Below are 17,415 nucleotides of genomic sequence, written 5' to 3'. Positions count from 1 at the left end.
ATTTATTTGACAAAGAGAGAGAGAGAGTGTGAGAGAGAGAGAGAGCGAGCGAGCAAGTCCGTGGGGGGGGTGGGGTGGCAGAAAGGGGCAGAGGGAGAGGAAGAAGCAGACTCCCCACTGAGCAGGGAGTCCATTGTGGGTTGCAATCCCAGGATCCTGGGATCATGACCTGAACTGAAGGCAGACACTTAACCGGTTGAGCCACCCAGGAGCCCCAGTGGCTATTTTTCTATAATTTCTATTGTGTGTATTTCTGTTGTGTTTTTATGTGAGTATTGCATTCAACTTCCCCACTCCCATCAGGTACACCTAGATACTAATATATTTGTTCTAGTAACAAAATCCTTTTTTTTTTCCCCTTTTGAAAATTGTACACTGACTGGAGTACATCTCCTCTGACTCCTCTAAAAGCAGGAATAGTCACATGACCTAGGCTTAATTGATTGGAGTAACATTCCCACCTACTTACAAAATTGGCACAAAGGCTCATGACTCAAGACCAGTAAGTTAGAGTCCTCTCTTAAAGTTTTGTTTTTAACAATTTATGATTTTTTTTATTCTTTTCTTTCTGCAGTCACTGCTAATCTGGAAGGATGGAAGCCAAAGTGTATACTGCCCACCATGTGGGACAGGGGTTTAGGCTTCAGGAGCCATTTGGCCTCTATCTTAACTACTCATCTCCTACAACTGTAGCAGGAAAACAGTAAAATGGACAAAATGTAAACAATTTGAAGTGACTGTGGTCCAATAAAGCTTTATTCGCCCAAAACAGGTGGCCCTGGTTGACCTTTGTGGATCACTGATCTAGAATCCATATGACAAAGAGAAACTTCAAGGTTGCACCATTTCCATTTTCACCTGTAGTTGATGTCATCAGACACAAGCACAGAGAAATTCTGAGAGAGCTCTGATAATATCATTTGAGATCCTTATTAGTTACCTCTTGCCACATAACAAACGACTCCCAAACTTAGCTTGAAACAACATCTAGTTATTTCCTCTAGTTTCTATGTGTCAAGAACTCAGAAGTGCCTTAGCTGACGTTTCAGGTTTAGTGTCTCTCATGAGGTTCAACTGGGGCTGCAAGATCCGCTTTTAAACTCATCCACGTGAAAAATAAATAAATAAATAAATAAATAAATACTCACTCACATGGTTTTTCAGTAGGCTTTAACTCTCCATGGGCTGTTGACTGGAGACCCCGCTTCTTCCCCGAGTGGAATTTGTATGACATGATACCTGATGTGGTGAAACAGAAACAGAGTACCTCGAGCAGAAGTCACACCTTTCGGATAACCTGATTTTAAAAGTGACATGCCATCACTTTTGTTGTTCACTGCTGGTCCCACAGACCAGCATAGAAGAGAACTATGCAAGAGGATGAACTCCAAGAAGCAAATCAATGGGGGCCACCTTGGAACCTGGTTACCACACGATCCTTGATGGATCCCTGTTTGACTATGAATCCTTTCCTGCATTTTCAGGTTGAAGTAACAAATATCTTCTCTTTAAGCTTGTTTTGTCCCTGATAAGGATTAAGGTTTTGTCTCCCTTATTCTGTGAACCCTAAAAACATTCAAGCCAAGCATAGTGCTTTCAAGAGAAGAGAGTGATCAAGGAAGGAACTGATGTGGGGTGGAGCTAATGTGTGTGCGGTATTTTCTACAAGTAGTCGTGGATGGTGGAGGGCAGCAAGAAATAAGGTGTTGGCAGCTCAGAAAAATAAGAGTAAGCTAAATTCTAATAACAAAGAGGAGGAAGAAAAGTGTTTCATGTTGAGTGATCTCTGATCATAGATGAGACAATGGAAATATAATTAAATAAAGCCCCCATGTCAGGTAAGTTTATTTTCCCACACAGGCTTAAAAAGCTGAAAATAGTAGGGATCTGGGGAAGCATAGTTCAGACATATTGTACAAGATAATGAGACTTCACTGGGATCTAATAAAAACACTGAAACTACTCAAGAATATCTGATTATTGGAGAGTTCGGGTATGAAAAATGTATGTTTATTATTATAATGTAAAACACATTTGCTACCTAATAGCTGCAGCAACACAGTGGTTCAGATTTTCTTAGGAAATGTGAATAAATCACACCAACCAGGCCCAGAATAAAATACAGTTATAAAATAGGAATATCATTAGGATTTGTCTTATGGCAATAAATCATTTTAATAAAACTGCTGTTAAAAATGCAGAATGAATGTCATAAGGCTTTTGGTTTTTTTCCCAATGAGTTGTTGAAATGAACCTCCTGAATGAACTAGATTTAAAAGAATTCTAAATGACCGAGATAACAGAATTCTGTTGAAATGGAGGTGAGGCATTTTAACTATATACACATGGGAAAAATGAAGAGCACTACTAATAAAAGTAATGCAAATACAAATACTCAGATATTTGCTCCTAGTTATATTAACCATTACAAATCAGAGGATATATTTATAAGCAGTCTAAGCAAATCTAAAATGCTTCCAAATTTTGCAAAATTCTTCCGCATGTATTGTTTACTCAGGTAAACAACACCCCAGACTAAAATGGAAGTGACAATTTTACCAAATAAGAATAATGAAATAACAGAGAAAAATGTGATATTGATTTTGCTAAACATAATACAATTTTGGTTGAGCAAAATGTAAATTTTATAATACCAGTAAAATATCCTCGATGTAATGGTCCATCATTATAAACATTTTACATCCTATTTGCATAATAGAACTCCTCATGCTCATATCAGAGTAATTTTATGGTAGATGGGTGTTCTTCATTCAAACCACAGCTGAAGCTACATTATAGGAAGAAGGAATCTGCAACATAGGGGTGAACACACTTTTTTGTGGAAATATACACATTTTCAGTGCCACCTATTGGTAGAAAGAAGAGATTTATATGCAATTATTTCTTTTACATATTTGTGGTAATAGATAATGTATGAATAGTGAACAAAGTGTACCTAAAAAGTATGAACTAATTTTGGAGGTGTTTGATTAATTAGTATTAGATTTGTTCATTGATTTTTATACATATGGGAAATCGCTGGCAATTTAAGTAGTTGCATGAATAAAGTCAAAAATTTGTGTATAAATCATTAAAAAATTATTTTAATTTTAATTTTTTTCACATCTTTACACTGAGTAGTCTGATATAAAATTTAGGTAAATTTGGTTGATTTGTTTAAGTATGGAAGAAAATGTAACTATTGCTTGATTTCATGGCCATGCATTTTCAAATAAATGAAACACTGTACTTTGTGAAATCTATTTACAGAGAAATTAAAATTATTTAAGTTAAAAGTAACCTTTGCCTAAATATTTGGAGATCCATTGGAATTTCTTAGAATGTTTGATTATTTATTGATTGTTTATGATTTATATCTGAAAAATGTCATTTACCATAGTCTTAAAGAGAATCCAATTGCATCATTTGGTACAACATTTCAATTGCTACTTCACTTACATTTACTTTTTAAAGGGCACCCATATAATGCATAGAATCAAGTGTCAAATAAAATTCAATAATAAATTATTCATAATAACACTTGGTAGGTAAGACTGAGGCAACTTATTTTTCTATTTTTGATATTTTTTTTAATTTTTCAAGGATCAAACTCTAGTTCTATTTTTTTATTTATATATTTTTTAAAGATTTATTTATTTATTCACTGTAGACATACAGAGAGAGAGAGGCAGAGACACAGGCAGAGGGAGAAGCAGGCTCCATGCAGGAAGACCAACATGGGACTCGATTCCGGGCCTCTAGGATCACGCCCTGGGCGGAAGGCAGGCGCTAAACTGCTGAGCCACCCAGGGATCCCAAACTCTAGTTTTAAAATTGAAATAAGGCAATATCATTAAAACTAACAAGCAAACCTGTATTGGTTAAATAAAAATATTTGCAATTATTAATTTATGAATTGCAAAAGTAACATAACGAATATGCCTTCCACATTAACCAATACCATGAAGTAATTTTTTTCTTACTGCTTGAGTTTTAAACATCAATACAGAAATATGTTTTCAAAGTTTCCAATGATCCAGTCATATGTAATAATTGTTTCGTTACTTTAATTAATTGAAGGGAAAGTCCTAATTTATACCGTTCCTCTACCTTGATTAGAAATAATTTTGATAATGAAAGATGTGTTGTTTTTCTCCCATTCTCATTGGAGCCTTAGTGAGTCTCTGGGAATCCCCCAGCAAGAAGGGAAGAAGGAATTGAGGAAGGGTTGAAGCAGGTAGGAGAGCCCATCTCTGCTTCTGCTTTTACTTGTTCAATGGCGGTGCGTTTCACTACTGTCTTGACCAAGATCTCCCATGGGGTATGCAGATCCCAGTCACGTATTTTTGCAGAGTCCTTTCTATATAAACAATTTGGTTTGAAAAGATTTACAACATTGGGGTGCCTGGGTGGCTCAGTAGGTTGAGTGTTGGACCTCTTTTTTTTTTTTTTCAAGATTTTATTTATTTATTTTTCAGAGAGAAAGAATCAGCAGGGGGAGCAGCAGAGGGAGAAGGAGATGGCAGGCTCTCCACTGAGCAGGGAACTGGAGGGACTCTAGGATCATGACCTGAGCAAAAGGCAGACATTTAACTGACTGAGCCATCCAGGCGCCCCACATGTTGGACTCTTAATTTTGGCTCAGGTCATGATTTCAGAGTTGTGAAATCAAGCCCTGTTTTGGACTCTGCACCAGGAATGGAGCCTGCTTAGCATTCTCTCTCTCTCTCTCTCTCTCTCTCTCTTTCTCACTCTCTCTCCCCACTCTCTACTCTTTGTCTTTTTCCCTCTTAAAAAAAAATTTACAACATCATGGCCCATATTTATGATGATTTAGAATAACGGTTGGAAAAGAGGTACTTATGTATTTGTTTATTTTCCAGTTAGTATACATAAAAATTGTTCATAGCATCAAAGTACTTTCACCTCCTGTTCATGACTTGGAACCATTTTTTCATGGTTTTTACTTTCAAATGCAATATTTCTAACTAACTTTATATCTCCAGCCATGAGGAAAACAAAAAACAAAAAACACGGCAATGCTGTAATTACTCTCAATGCTGTCAGAAGCCATTTGTATTGCAACAATTGGGTCTTCTCCTCTGTGCAGTTTCTCAATGCCTTTTATTTAATGCTGATTACATCCTTACTCATGACGCTGCATCATCCATCATCCATCATGACTCATGATTATTGGCATCTAATCACTCTCTCAAATCCAAATCTTACCTAGATAATGTATGGAAATGTAAATGAGAATTCATTTCTGGTCATGTAAAATTTTCTATTGGGAATGTAATACTGTTAAACATAGCACATTATTCAACTGTGTACTCTCTTGAACTTTATAGACTCTAATCACTACATTCCTAGGCCTTGAACTGTTGATGTTGACTGCCATCTTCGATTCCACATCACTAACAATAGGCATTCCCTTGTGTGTACCACCCTGCCCCGAAATGGTATTCAGAATGGTCACCCAATCCTTCCATGGGTTTGGTTTCAAATGTCAGTCAAATTTTTGGGAATGGCTGAACCCATATCCCTCGAGGGTTTTCAAAACCTTTGCATCAAACCTCCCTTCCTGGAATGGATTTAGGAAACCTTAGAGAAGATAGTTTTGGCCAATCCCAGTTAGGTTCACCCAGAAGGCCAATGCTCGGTACAAAGTAGCCCATAGAGAAGTTAGGATCACTACCTTGAAAGCAAGTGGGAAGGAGGTGGTGGGTGCATGGTAAACGATACCTATCATGAACCCTACTGCTTCTAGGTATTGAAGATGGAGATGACATTGTGGTTATCTATAACATGGGAAAGTGTTAAAACTCAGGTCCACACATATGGCTGAAGGCCATGACAAGGCAGGGGACTTTTAGTAGCCAACAGACTGAGCATATCTCATGTCAAATTTAAGTGAGCATCAACCAAAACCAGTGCATCAGCACCATTCTGGTAGCTCATTTCCTGTGAGCCTGTTAAAGAAATATTTTACTACCCAGAATGAACACTCTCAAAATCTTAGCTACCTCACTTACGACATGTAAATTCATGATGAAGTTTTTTTAAGAATTACATGAGATAATATGTGTAAGGTACGTAATAGTGAATGGCAGATGTTAACTAATTTAAAGTGAAACTTCCTTGAATTTCAAAATTATCTATCCATTAAGTAATAGAATATGGAATCAAACACATCTTTTTTTTTATTTCACACAGCAGGGGCCGTGTTGGATCTGCAAATGCAATAGAGTTGAGGGAATTTGAGTATATACCAAATTTTACACTTGAATAATATTTAAAGAAGAGAGGAGACCCAACTCACTGACAGTGATGGTCACATGCAGGCCTTGGGAGTGAGAATGGGAATTGAGAAATTTCTATGGGAAGGCCATAAAACTAAATACAGTTTGTTTTTTTCCTCAATCTGTTTGTTGCTTTTCCACTTTTTAAATTTATTTTATTTATTATCTCTGCTTGTCCCTTTATTAAGTCATGGGGACCATGGGAAGAGGTAGGGAAGAGAACTATACTGGTCCTTTATTTTTTGACTTTGCCACCTTAAAACACTGATTTAAAACAACAAAAATCAAAGAAAATATCTAAATCATGCCTGCCAAACCATACACGTTTTAAAAGGGAATATCATGAAGTATTACTGATCGACATTTATATAGTAGTTAATATTTGTTTTTAGAATCATGCAGAAAAACAAAAAACATGCTTAGTCAAAAAGACTACCAGTATAAAAAGGGTATTTTTAGTTACTTTAAGAGTGTTGCTTCAATCCTTTGATGTAAAGAAGTAAATCACCTGTGCAGAAGAGGACCTAGAGTTCCAAGTCAACTTTTATAGAGAGAGAATATTCTAATGATTACAGACCAGGAAATCCTCTTAGATACCCCTTCCCGAATTTGCATTCTAAATCTAATCTTAAAATAACACAAATGAGAAAGTATAGAGCTGTGCATGGAGTAAAATGTGGATAAAATCCTTGTTTCATCCCACAGTGGAAAATTTCAGGTAATGAAGAGACATTTGTCCAAACCATCTGTTGGTTGTTCAGCCTGGCTTTACATATACAAAAGAGCTTTTCTTTTGCATGCATGCATGCACATGGAGAGCCACTCAGTTCAATATTTATTAAAGATGATTTACATTGTAATATGTGCTTTTAAATTTATTTTTAATTTTTTAAATTTAAACTCAATTTAGTTAACATCTAGTGTATTATTAGTTTCAAGGGTAGAGTTAGGTGATTCATCAGTTGAATATCAGATTCATTACATTACCTGTCCTCCTTAACGCCCATCACCCAGATACCCCATCCTTCCATGCACCTCCCCTCCAGCGTAATACATGTTGATGTAGCAAAAGTTGTGTGTGGGCTATTCTACAAATGTCCTTTACTGCAAATAAGCATAAATCTCAATCTCTCCCTCTCTCTCTGTTTCTCTGTCTATCTGTCTTTCTCTCTCTTCTCATGCTCAGTGATATAGAATGCTGCAAATTCTCTTGAGTTCTGGGCTTCTGAGGGTTCATTTCTGAGGAGCAGAAGCTATCTAAATCTCACATAGTTGAATATCTTTTCAGATCAGATCATCCTGTGATGGAAATTACCCAGGTCAAAGCAGATAAGCACAGCAAAATAGATTCAGTTGTGCTTTGTGACATAAGGATACTGCCTGGTTTAAATAGATAAGTCACCTTACAGAGCTGGAGGGGAGATGATCAAAAGTGTGGAGATGGTGGGAACAGAAAAAATGTCTCATTTATGCCAGCAATTAATCAAAAGAATATGTCACTAATTTAGGTGATTTTCCGACTTTTTTCCCCATAGAGTTTGGGATACTCCTCTGTTTGGTATTATGATAAACTTACAAGTAGATACTGATGTTAAAAAAGCAGTTTAATATGTAAAGTGTATGAATATGCAAAGGAAATAAATCAAGTATTCAACCTCCATATGATTAAAGGAGGTGGAGACACGTTATAAAATTTTACTGAAAGACATTAAGGAGACTCAAAGTAAAGGTGTCAATTTCCCACAAACAGATCAATAGATTCAAAGTATTGTTTATAATATAAAAATAAAGGGAGAAACTGATATTCTTCAGCTCATCTACTGAAGAATAGATTAATAAATTGTGATATATTATAGAATGAAATGATACGGAGCTATGGCAATAAATGAACTTTTGTCACACATAAACATGGGTAAAGCTTAAAAAAAACATATAGAGTGCAAAAAGCAGATTAGAAAGGATATTGAGAATTAATTCATTTGTAAAAGCAAACCTAAACAGTTTACTAACAGATAGTATAGCCATTCTAGAATGTAGTTGGCAGTTCTTTTGTGAAATTAAGTATTTCTGTATCATAGGCCAAGAAATCGCGCAAGACTATATGTTTTGTAGTTCCGAAAAGGAGGAAAATTGAGTGGGTTCACTGCAATGGAGCTTGCCACAGTGGGGAGCTGGAGGCAAGAGAAATTAAAAAGAAAAGTAAGGAAATAACAAATATAAAATTTGGATTCTTCTTATCATTTTCTCAAAATTATGAAATCTTATATTATCTTTTGTACATATGAGGCATTACATATATGTGCACACACACATAAGTGGTTTGCTGCAAGAAGACACAGATCCATCTCATGAAAACTAAAAGAAAAGAGCACAGTGTATTTTATGGCCAACCGTGAAAGCTGGGCAGAGGTTTCCGTAGGATTATTGCTGAGGACGACTTTCAGAACTAGAGAGGGTGGACTAGGTTGGCATCCTTTCAAATGTTCATTATACGCATTAGGATCTGAAGGTTCCCCATACCTAATTCTGATTCCTCTTTCCCTTTGTATTTTTCAGAGGTTCTTGCTCTCCTGGTATCTCTCAGGATCTGCTTCCGTAAGACCCAACGGATGTGTCTCTGCATCACTTTTTATTACACTAAAGCTGGCATCATCCCTTTTGCAGATGTCTAACATTCCCTTCCAAGTAATCATACTCTCCTCACTTTCTGCCACTTCATTCTCCGCTGCTTCCCACAGGGCATTCAATGATACCATTTTTAAACACTTGGTTATTAGATCAAGCACAGCCTATAACCTTTCAGTTGTTTTCATTTTTTAAAAACCTCAAATCCTTAATATTTCCTATATGTCTGCATGAACCAGCCCATGCCTCTAATAGAAGACTTTAACCATTCTCTCCTCCACAGGACCTCACTCAATTGTGTTCATTTCATTCTTTGAAAATATGAGACTTCTAATCATTTCAGGAACATAACAGAGGCTAATTCTTCTCCTCTGAATGTTTTTTTCTCCTCATATTTTCTTTCTTTACTTAGAAAATTCAGATTTGCCCTTTAGACTCCATTTTAAATGTTTAGAAACAAAACAAAACCAGCAACAAAAATTCCCATTCTTCCCCTTACCTAATAATTTGTTAGATCCCTCTTTTACATGATTGTACAAGTTAGCAATTATTTAGCAATTATTATAAAAGTACTTAAATGATTAATTAATTTTCCAATCATTCACCTAATGTCCATCTCTTCAGTTAGAATGTAAAGTCCCTGAGGACAGGGACCTCTTTTTTTTTTTTTTTTAAATCAACTCATTAGTGCTTTGTAAATATGTGGTCAATTAGTTGTATTTGAATAAATAAATAAAAAGTAGTGGCTCCTAATTGCTGTTGATAAGCCAATATGTCTAACTTTCTCAATTTCCAATATTTTGCATGAAATAACTTTTGGAAAAAGGGAAATCTATGTATGTCAGGAAACAGCACACACAGACTGGATAATTTGAGTAGATTGTATTCAAGGACTGTTTATAAAGGTGTGGACCAGATTTTAGGAAACCAATTTGGAAAAATTCAGTACCACAGGACTAGGTCTAAGTGGAGATATTTCCAACCCCTATCAGAAGGGGACACAGGAAGGGAATGGTTTCCAAAGCCTAGAGAGAAAGAAATCAGAGAAATCTGCTCTATGAAAGTTGTAGACTTTGGTGGAGTGAAGCTAATGTAGCAGGCAAAAAGTCTGCAGTAAATATATCATACCTCACTTTCCTTCCACCTTCCACCCTCCTGCACATGCCACCATTGATCAAACCCAAGTGGAAGCCAGAAAGCAAGGGAGACTTCTTCATTCAGTGTATACTCCTACCATAACACTCATCTACCTCATGGCACTGTGTGGGAGGAGAAGGTGGAAAAGTGGATCAGGAAGGGCCAATGGAAGAAGTTCAGCATAAACACCACTTGTAATCAATGTCATTATCTGTCATTATTAATAGATTCACATGTATTAACTACTGAAGATAGTATTTATTCACCTTGATTACTGCAGGGATATAGAACTACTAGAATAGTGAACTACTGTTCACTATTAAAATTTAAATTCTTTTCAACTCTAGTTCAGTATATATTGCATTACAACCATCTGTGAACATACTGGAGTAACCATTAGCTATATTGAAAATGGCTGCTTTTCAAGTCAGCAAAGGGAAAGAAATCGGCAAAAACTCTCACGAAAATAGAGGTAAATAATTCTGATTTTATTGATTGCTCGAACCGTGTATCCAGAAGTAAAAATATGAGGATAAACTTGGAAGACTTGGGATTTGGCTTGAAAACAAGCACATTACTCTTTTAATTTTTAAAGGCTGTTATTACTTTTTCATATAAGGAAACATGGCGTGATTAACAAATGTCCAAAGGTAGAAGCAGTAATTTAAACAATTTTTGAGAATAGAAAAACTAACAATAGTTGTCCTTTGTTTTCATTTAAATATAAAGACAGCAATGTGTATTACACTATAGCTCTTTTCTCCATTTTTCCCTTGATTTTTGTTGAGATCCACCTCAAATTCCCACAATGAAAATTCGGGGCCAGTTCATGAGGAGCTCTCCATATTTGGGTTCCCATAAACTAGAGAATTTCAAATGTTCTTGACCACCATATTAAGAAATATTTTTATTTCGTATATATACACATATCCATCTACACACAGCACATTTTATAAACAATACTTACCTTCACTTTGTAATGCTTTCTGAAACTTTCACTTGTGTGCTTCTTTATTCTTTTACAGACTCTTCAAGTACTCTGATTTGTAGATGGTTTGAACAACAGAGCTAAGGACCTAGGTTTGGAAAACCTTTGTTAATGCAAAGACTAATGACAGGAAGGAACACAAATATTATTTAAAGCATTTATTGAGACTCATTTGTTCTTAGCATACTACCCTCTATTTCCATCTACTTCATTATAAATGGCAAGATTTCATTCTTTTTAATGCTAAATGAAATCAGTCAGAGAAAGACAGGTACCATATGATTTCATTCCTATGCGGAATTTAAGAAGCAAAACAGATGACCATAGGAAAAGGGAAGGAAAAATAAAAACAGAGAGCGAGGCAAACCATAAGAGACTCTTAACTGTAGGGAACAAACTGAGGGTCGCTGGAGGTTAGATGTGGGGGGGGAGATATGGTAACTGGGTGATGGGCATGAAGGAGGACACCTGATGTAATGAGCACTGGGTGTTGTATGCAGCTGATGCATCACTAAATTCTACCCCTGAAACTAATAATACACTATATGTTAACTTAAAAAGAAAAATCATTTGTATTTACTTCTGATCCTTCTCTTGCCTTCCACCCCTAATACCTGTGTACAGATTTTTAGCATTATCCTCTTAAATACATAATAATTTAACCTATTTGTTTTTTTTTTCTGTCTTCGATCTAGACACTATAATCCATTTTCACTAGCAGCAAGTGAGATTTTGAGAAACCTAGCCATGCATTCTATATTCTAAAATTGATCTGAATAGGATCTTTTTCTGGTTTCAATTTCTGCTACTCTCCACATTATTTTTTTTTTCTTTCAGTCCCATCATCTATGTATAGTTGCTGGATGAAGCTATTAAAAAAAATCTTTATTGTAAACATTAGGATTCCATCGGGGAACAAGAACAACTGTGAAGTAACATGAAATGAAGCATTTATTATAAGGATTAGGATTCTCACAATGGTGAGGAGGGTTGGTGAAGTAAAGTTCTAGAAGGAGATGATTGGAGCATCAGAGAAAAGTCACTAACCAGAGACCAGGAAGGAAGACTAGTGAAGAATAGTGAAGAAGTCAGTGCAATGGATTGTTTCTGCACCTCATCATGGGTCTGAAGTTACTTTGGTCAGTAGTTAGACTGTCAGGGAAAATATCTCTAAGTGAGACTGAATTCAAAAAAAAAAAAAAAATCAAAGACAAACGAGAAGTGTTGAAAATAAACCGGTGTCCTCCAGGACAGATAAGAACTTGCCTCTAAGTCCAATAATTCAGGAACTCTTCATCCCAGAGTCCCACCTCTGTCTGGCCCAGGACTTGGAGAAGCTGAAGAAAGAGAGCAGGTGAAGGAGCTGTGGGTCTATGTACACCAGTGAGAGAAGACAGTGGATCTACAAGGATGAGCCAAGCCCTGGCAGCACATGGGGGTTTGCGTCCCTCTTCAGGTAATGGCCTCTGTTTCCCTTGTACCTTGCAAAGCTCATTTGAATCTCTTTGTGTCCAACCCTAATCATACAGGGAAGGTGGTTCTGCAATATTGTCATGGATTAAACCACCACGCTCAAAACAACAACAACAACAACAACAACAACAACAACGAAAAACCACCGCCCTCTAATTTTGCTCTCTTCTCTGCCTGGAGAATCCCATCACCTCAATCGTCACTTATTTGAGGTAGCACTTCCTTCCCTACAGAGAATCTCTTTGTAAACCCACAATTTCTTTTAAACGTCTATCCTCATAAATCTTGTAGCAAACTTTGCAAATGACTCTCAGATTTACTGTAGCTCATGTTTATAAATTATTGACTTACTAGCTCGGATTTCATTCCCATAAACCTAGTACACAAAATTGCTCAAAAAAAGATTTGTTGAGGTAATAAATGAATAGGGTTTATCACATCCTATCCTTTATGATGACTTATTTATCTGCTGCTCAACTATATTATAATTCCCTTGAGAGAAGGGTTGAGTGGTTTGTGTCTCTGTGATCTTTGTCTTCACCAAATGCCAGAGACATTTTATGTGTTTGATCAATTATGTTCAGCAGATGACTTTATAAACCTCGCTATCTTCCCTTCCAAGAGTGGAAGAAGCCTTTCCTGACAGATGTGTACATTTTCCACATGTTCACACTGCTAATTGGTCACATAGTCAGAGGGGACCTAATAAGCATTGGTTGACAGTGTTTCAGAGAGTTACATTAAAATCAATATGTGAATTATACCTGACAATTCCAAATGCCTTGCATGTTCACGGGTAGGTATTTCATGAAGGGCACAGGGAATTTTAATGCATTTGTGATTTGATTTGTCAGAAAGCCAAGTCATTGATCATCTTTATAATCCCCACAATGACTGACTCTAACTCATGCGTAGAGACAGTTACAGTTGCTGTCACAAAATATGATCAATCACTTAAGAATTAATTTCAGTTAAATGTTCACAGATAAATTAGATCACGTTTGCCATTTGGATATCTGTTTTGCCTCATCACTTTTATGGCTTCTCTTATCTTTTTGTGAGGCATGTAAGCTCTCTGCCTACAAATTCGACTGAGTAAAACAGACCATTTGAGACATACTAACATGTTCACTTCTTAGGGGAAAAAAAATCATTAAACTATTCACTAGTTGAATGCAATTTAGCACCAACCAAGTTTACTAGGCAACACATTTATTCAGTCTAGTTCACTGTGTTCTGATTTCTAACAACAGAAGCTACCTGATTTTCACAGTCAATAACAATTTACAGATAAAAATCAATCTGTTTTACTTGACTGGATTGCAAAACATCTTACAAGTACTTACGTTTTTAACTGGATTTTTTTTTTTTTTTTTTTACCCAAAGCAAACACACAAAATCTCAGTTTGATTTCTTTGTAAACTATTTTTAAAGCCATTCTTCCTTTTTACCTCTTTTTTTTTCCCAGTAATTGCTTACCCATTTTTCTCATGCTCCCTCCATTTTGAATTTTTCTGTTTATACTTCTTTTTAATCAAAAGTCTTATTTAGGACCTTTTAAAGAGAGGCTTATACAACTTCCATTCCTGACTATGACAGATTGTATTTTACAAGACCAATCTCCTTTTGAAAGTAGCAACTATAAATGATGCATGAAATATGAACACAAAAACAACAAAATTGTTGCTTGAAGCCATAAGAGAAAAACCTGGATAGTCAAGACTCGAGTGGTCAAATTCCAAATTCTCTTCTTCCAAAGAAGAGAAATGTCATAAAATTAGGTGGAAAAGGCATTTGCTGATTCTTTAGTGAGGCGGTGCCCAGAAGTTGAGCAGAAATCGATGGCTCAAAATATTTATCAACCTCCTAGGGACTAGGAGACAAAAATTGGAGTTCTGGTCTACCAATACAACTAGGCATTAGGAAGCCCATGTATCCTGCTCTTCTATTCTCTTTGTACTTAGAGATTTGAAGAAGACCTCTCTATAAAAGGAGAGATCAAGTAGACAAGTATAAGGGAATATGGAGAATCAGAAGCTAAGGGGAGTTCTTGGCAATCTTGCCATGCTGAAGAGATAAAGTTGTGAGTTCAGAGCCGACCCAAGATAAAGGACTGTGGTAAATACCCCAGGCTGTCAATTGCAATCTCCAATATCCACTCTAGGAGTAAAAGCACATTAGAAATAGATTAAACCTCAATAATTTAAAACCCTACCTCAAATCATTTACTTTCAGATTGCTACAAAATAATCTGGCCATATGTGATTGATGTTCCAAAAGAAAATCCCCTGATAAAGATTATATCATCTAGAATTTCCATATAGCAATAATTCCTATATAGTGATCTAAAATTACCAAGGGATGCCTGGAAACAGGATCAAAAAGAAAATAGGAAAAGTAGACAACAAAAAAAACCCATTTTGATCCAGATGTGAGAATTTTCAGACATAAGCATTAAAATAATACCAATTTATATGTTCAAGAAAATAAAGACAACATTGGGAATTTCACCAGAGCATTAGAATCCATAAAAACTCAAATACTAGGGATCCCTGGGTGGCGCAGCGGTTTGGCGCCTGCCTTTGGCCCAGGGCGCGATCCTGGAGACCCAGGATCGAATCCCACATCAGGCTCCCGGTGCATGGAGCCTGCTTCTCCCTCTGCCTGTGTCTCTGCCTCTCTCTCTCTCTCTGTGACTATCATAAATAAATAAAAATTAAAAAAAAAAAAACTCAAATACTAGAGCTAAAATATGCAATGGCTGACATGAATAAATTAACAGATGAGAGTAATTAAACAGAGCAGAAAACATTTTTGAACTTGAAAATAGGACTACAGATTATATCTAGACTGAAGCATGGACATTAAAAAAGAAGGAGAGGAAAAAAGAAAGAAAGAAAGAGTAGAATAGCCATATGCAACTTGATGAAAGATCTAATATACTTTGTTCTAAAATCTAAGAAGCAGCAGAAAACAAGAATAAAGCACAAGCAATATTTAAAAAGATATTGCTTTGGAATTTTTCAACACAAACATGAGACATTGAGTCACAGAGTCAATCTATTTTTTTTCTAAGATTTTATTTGTTTATTCATGAGAGACACAGAGAGAGTCAGAGACACAGGCAGAGGGAGAAGGGAGAAGGAGGCTCCCTGTGGGGAGCCCGATGTGGGACTTGATACTGGACCCCAGATCATGACCTGAGCTGAGGCAGACGCTCAACCACTGAGCCACCCAGGCATCCCTACAGAGTCAATCCAAATAGTGGCTCATTTGTGAACTCTTCCAGTTGCATGCCATGTACTCTGCAGTGCCCTCTGTTGATGTTGGAAATCTTCATTTATGCAATTCCTTTTTTATCTTCCAGGACATCCTTTCCAATCACATTTACTGCATCAAGGCACAGATATTATGCAGAGTTGTGAGTAAGAGAATCAACACAACACAAATGACCAACGATAATGTGGCTGCTTCTCACTGTGGACAAGAATTACTGCTTTGAGATAAAGCATGACATCTCTTTTATGTGGCTAATTGTATAATAACCCACTGTGGCACAGAGGGAAGAGGAAAATTCATTCCTAACCTATGATAGTAATTAGCTTTTATGCCTGAGAATAAGGATTTATAGCAGCTCTTAACAGCGATCTGCAGCCAGTGGGAAAGAATCATTAGAACATCTACTAGACTAGACATTTACCTGGGCCTATCGGAAACTTGATTCTGTGTGTATGTGAACAGTATTTCAGTATTTTCTTTTTTTGGGGGGGGGGAGGGGTCTATCTCTTTGGTCTACATAAGTCTACCTATTTATTAAGAACATGAAAAAAAAAAAGAACATGTGCACTTAATAATAAAGAGAAAAAAGTAGATGTCCCAGTGGGAGATTTTGAAGATTTCCTTTGTATACGAGTATCTTCAAAAGTATCTTGTATTTAAATATATCTTGGAATAATTTAGTATCTTTATGGAATGCTTTGTTTCATAATGATTATCCAATTATTGGATGTGTGATTTCTCTAACACTATTATTGTAAGTTATGTGAAAACTCCATCACACTTTTTTTCACTTTCCACCATTTCTTAGGAACCCAGTATACTCTTTTTCAAAAATACCTTTACAAATAATTCTTCTCATCTTATTTGGAAGGCTAATCATGAAGGATAATTTAAAAGCTCTGATTTTTTTTCTGAGTTTGGGCCTTGTTCCATTGGACTACTGAAGATCATAACAATCACATGCTTTTGCTTGACCACGTTGAAGAAAATGGGCACCTTTGCTCTGATGCCCCCTTGTAATTCACAGATATGTACCTTAATCTTTTGTGGAGTCTTGGATTTGAAACGTGTTCTCAGTGGGCCTCTTCCTTGGCAGCATGTGTGTTCAGGTAGACGGCTCCATCTGTGACTAATGCTGGCCAATAAGAGGTGCAAGCTTAAGTGTAAGAGAAAGCTCAGACTCCACATAAAACCTTCACCTAAGATTGCACTGCTCTTACAAACTAAGTCAGACATTTTGTGTGTTTGTGAAAAGTCAGACATTTTGTGAATTGTGTTTGGCTTTTAATGTTTACTCTTTGAAACAAGAGATGAACTGTATCAAAGCCATAAGTACATCAGAAATAGAAACCCTTCAGAGCCCCTGGGGGGCTCAGGGGTTGAGCACCTGACTTGGGCTCAGGTCATGACCCTGGGGTCCTGGGATTGAGTTCCACACCAGGCTCCCTGCATGGAGCCTGCTTCTCCCTCTGCTGTGTCTCTGCCTCTGTGTGTGTGTGTGTGTCTCATGAATAAATAAATAAAATATTAAAAAAATAAATATAAAAATAGATAAAAATAAAAAATAAAAACCCTTTAATGCAGTGTTATACGTTTGGAATTTCTGTCCAA

General features: G+C 36.4%; 1 long non-coding RNA gene across 1 annotated transcript in view; it reads right to left on the bottom strand.

Moving 5' to 3' along the window:
- Positions 1–1,144: 1,144 nt before the first annotated feature.
- Positions 1,145–17,415, bottom strand: part of LOC140603457 (uncharacterized) — a 53,213-nt gene continuing 36,942 nt past the window's right edge. Inside the window, exons 2-3 of the long non-coding RNA XR_012006438.1 lie at positions 11,032–11,140; positions 1,145–1,239 (exon numbers count right to left, since the gene is read on the bottom strand). This is a non-coding gene — a long non-coding RNA (uncharacterized lncRNA). The remainder of the gene's footprint in view (positions 1,240–11,031; positions 11,141–17,415) is intronic.

The sequence above is a fragment of the Canis lupus genome, chromosome 14 (genome assembly GCF_048164855.1).
Source record: "Canis lupus baileyi chromosome 14, mCanLup2.hap1, whole genome shotgun sequence".
Lineage (NCBI taxonomy): Eukaryota > Metazoa > Chordata > Mammalia > Carnivora > Canidae > Canis > Canis lupus.
Note: the sequence above shows the minus strand (reverse complement) of the source record. Positions and strands in the feature narration are given on the sequence as shown.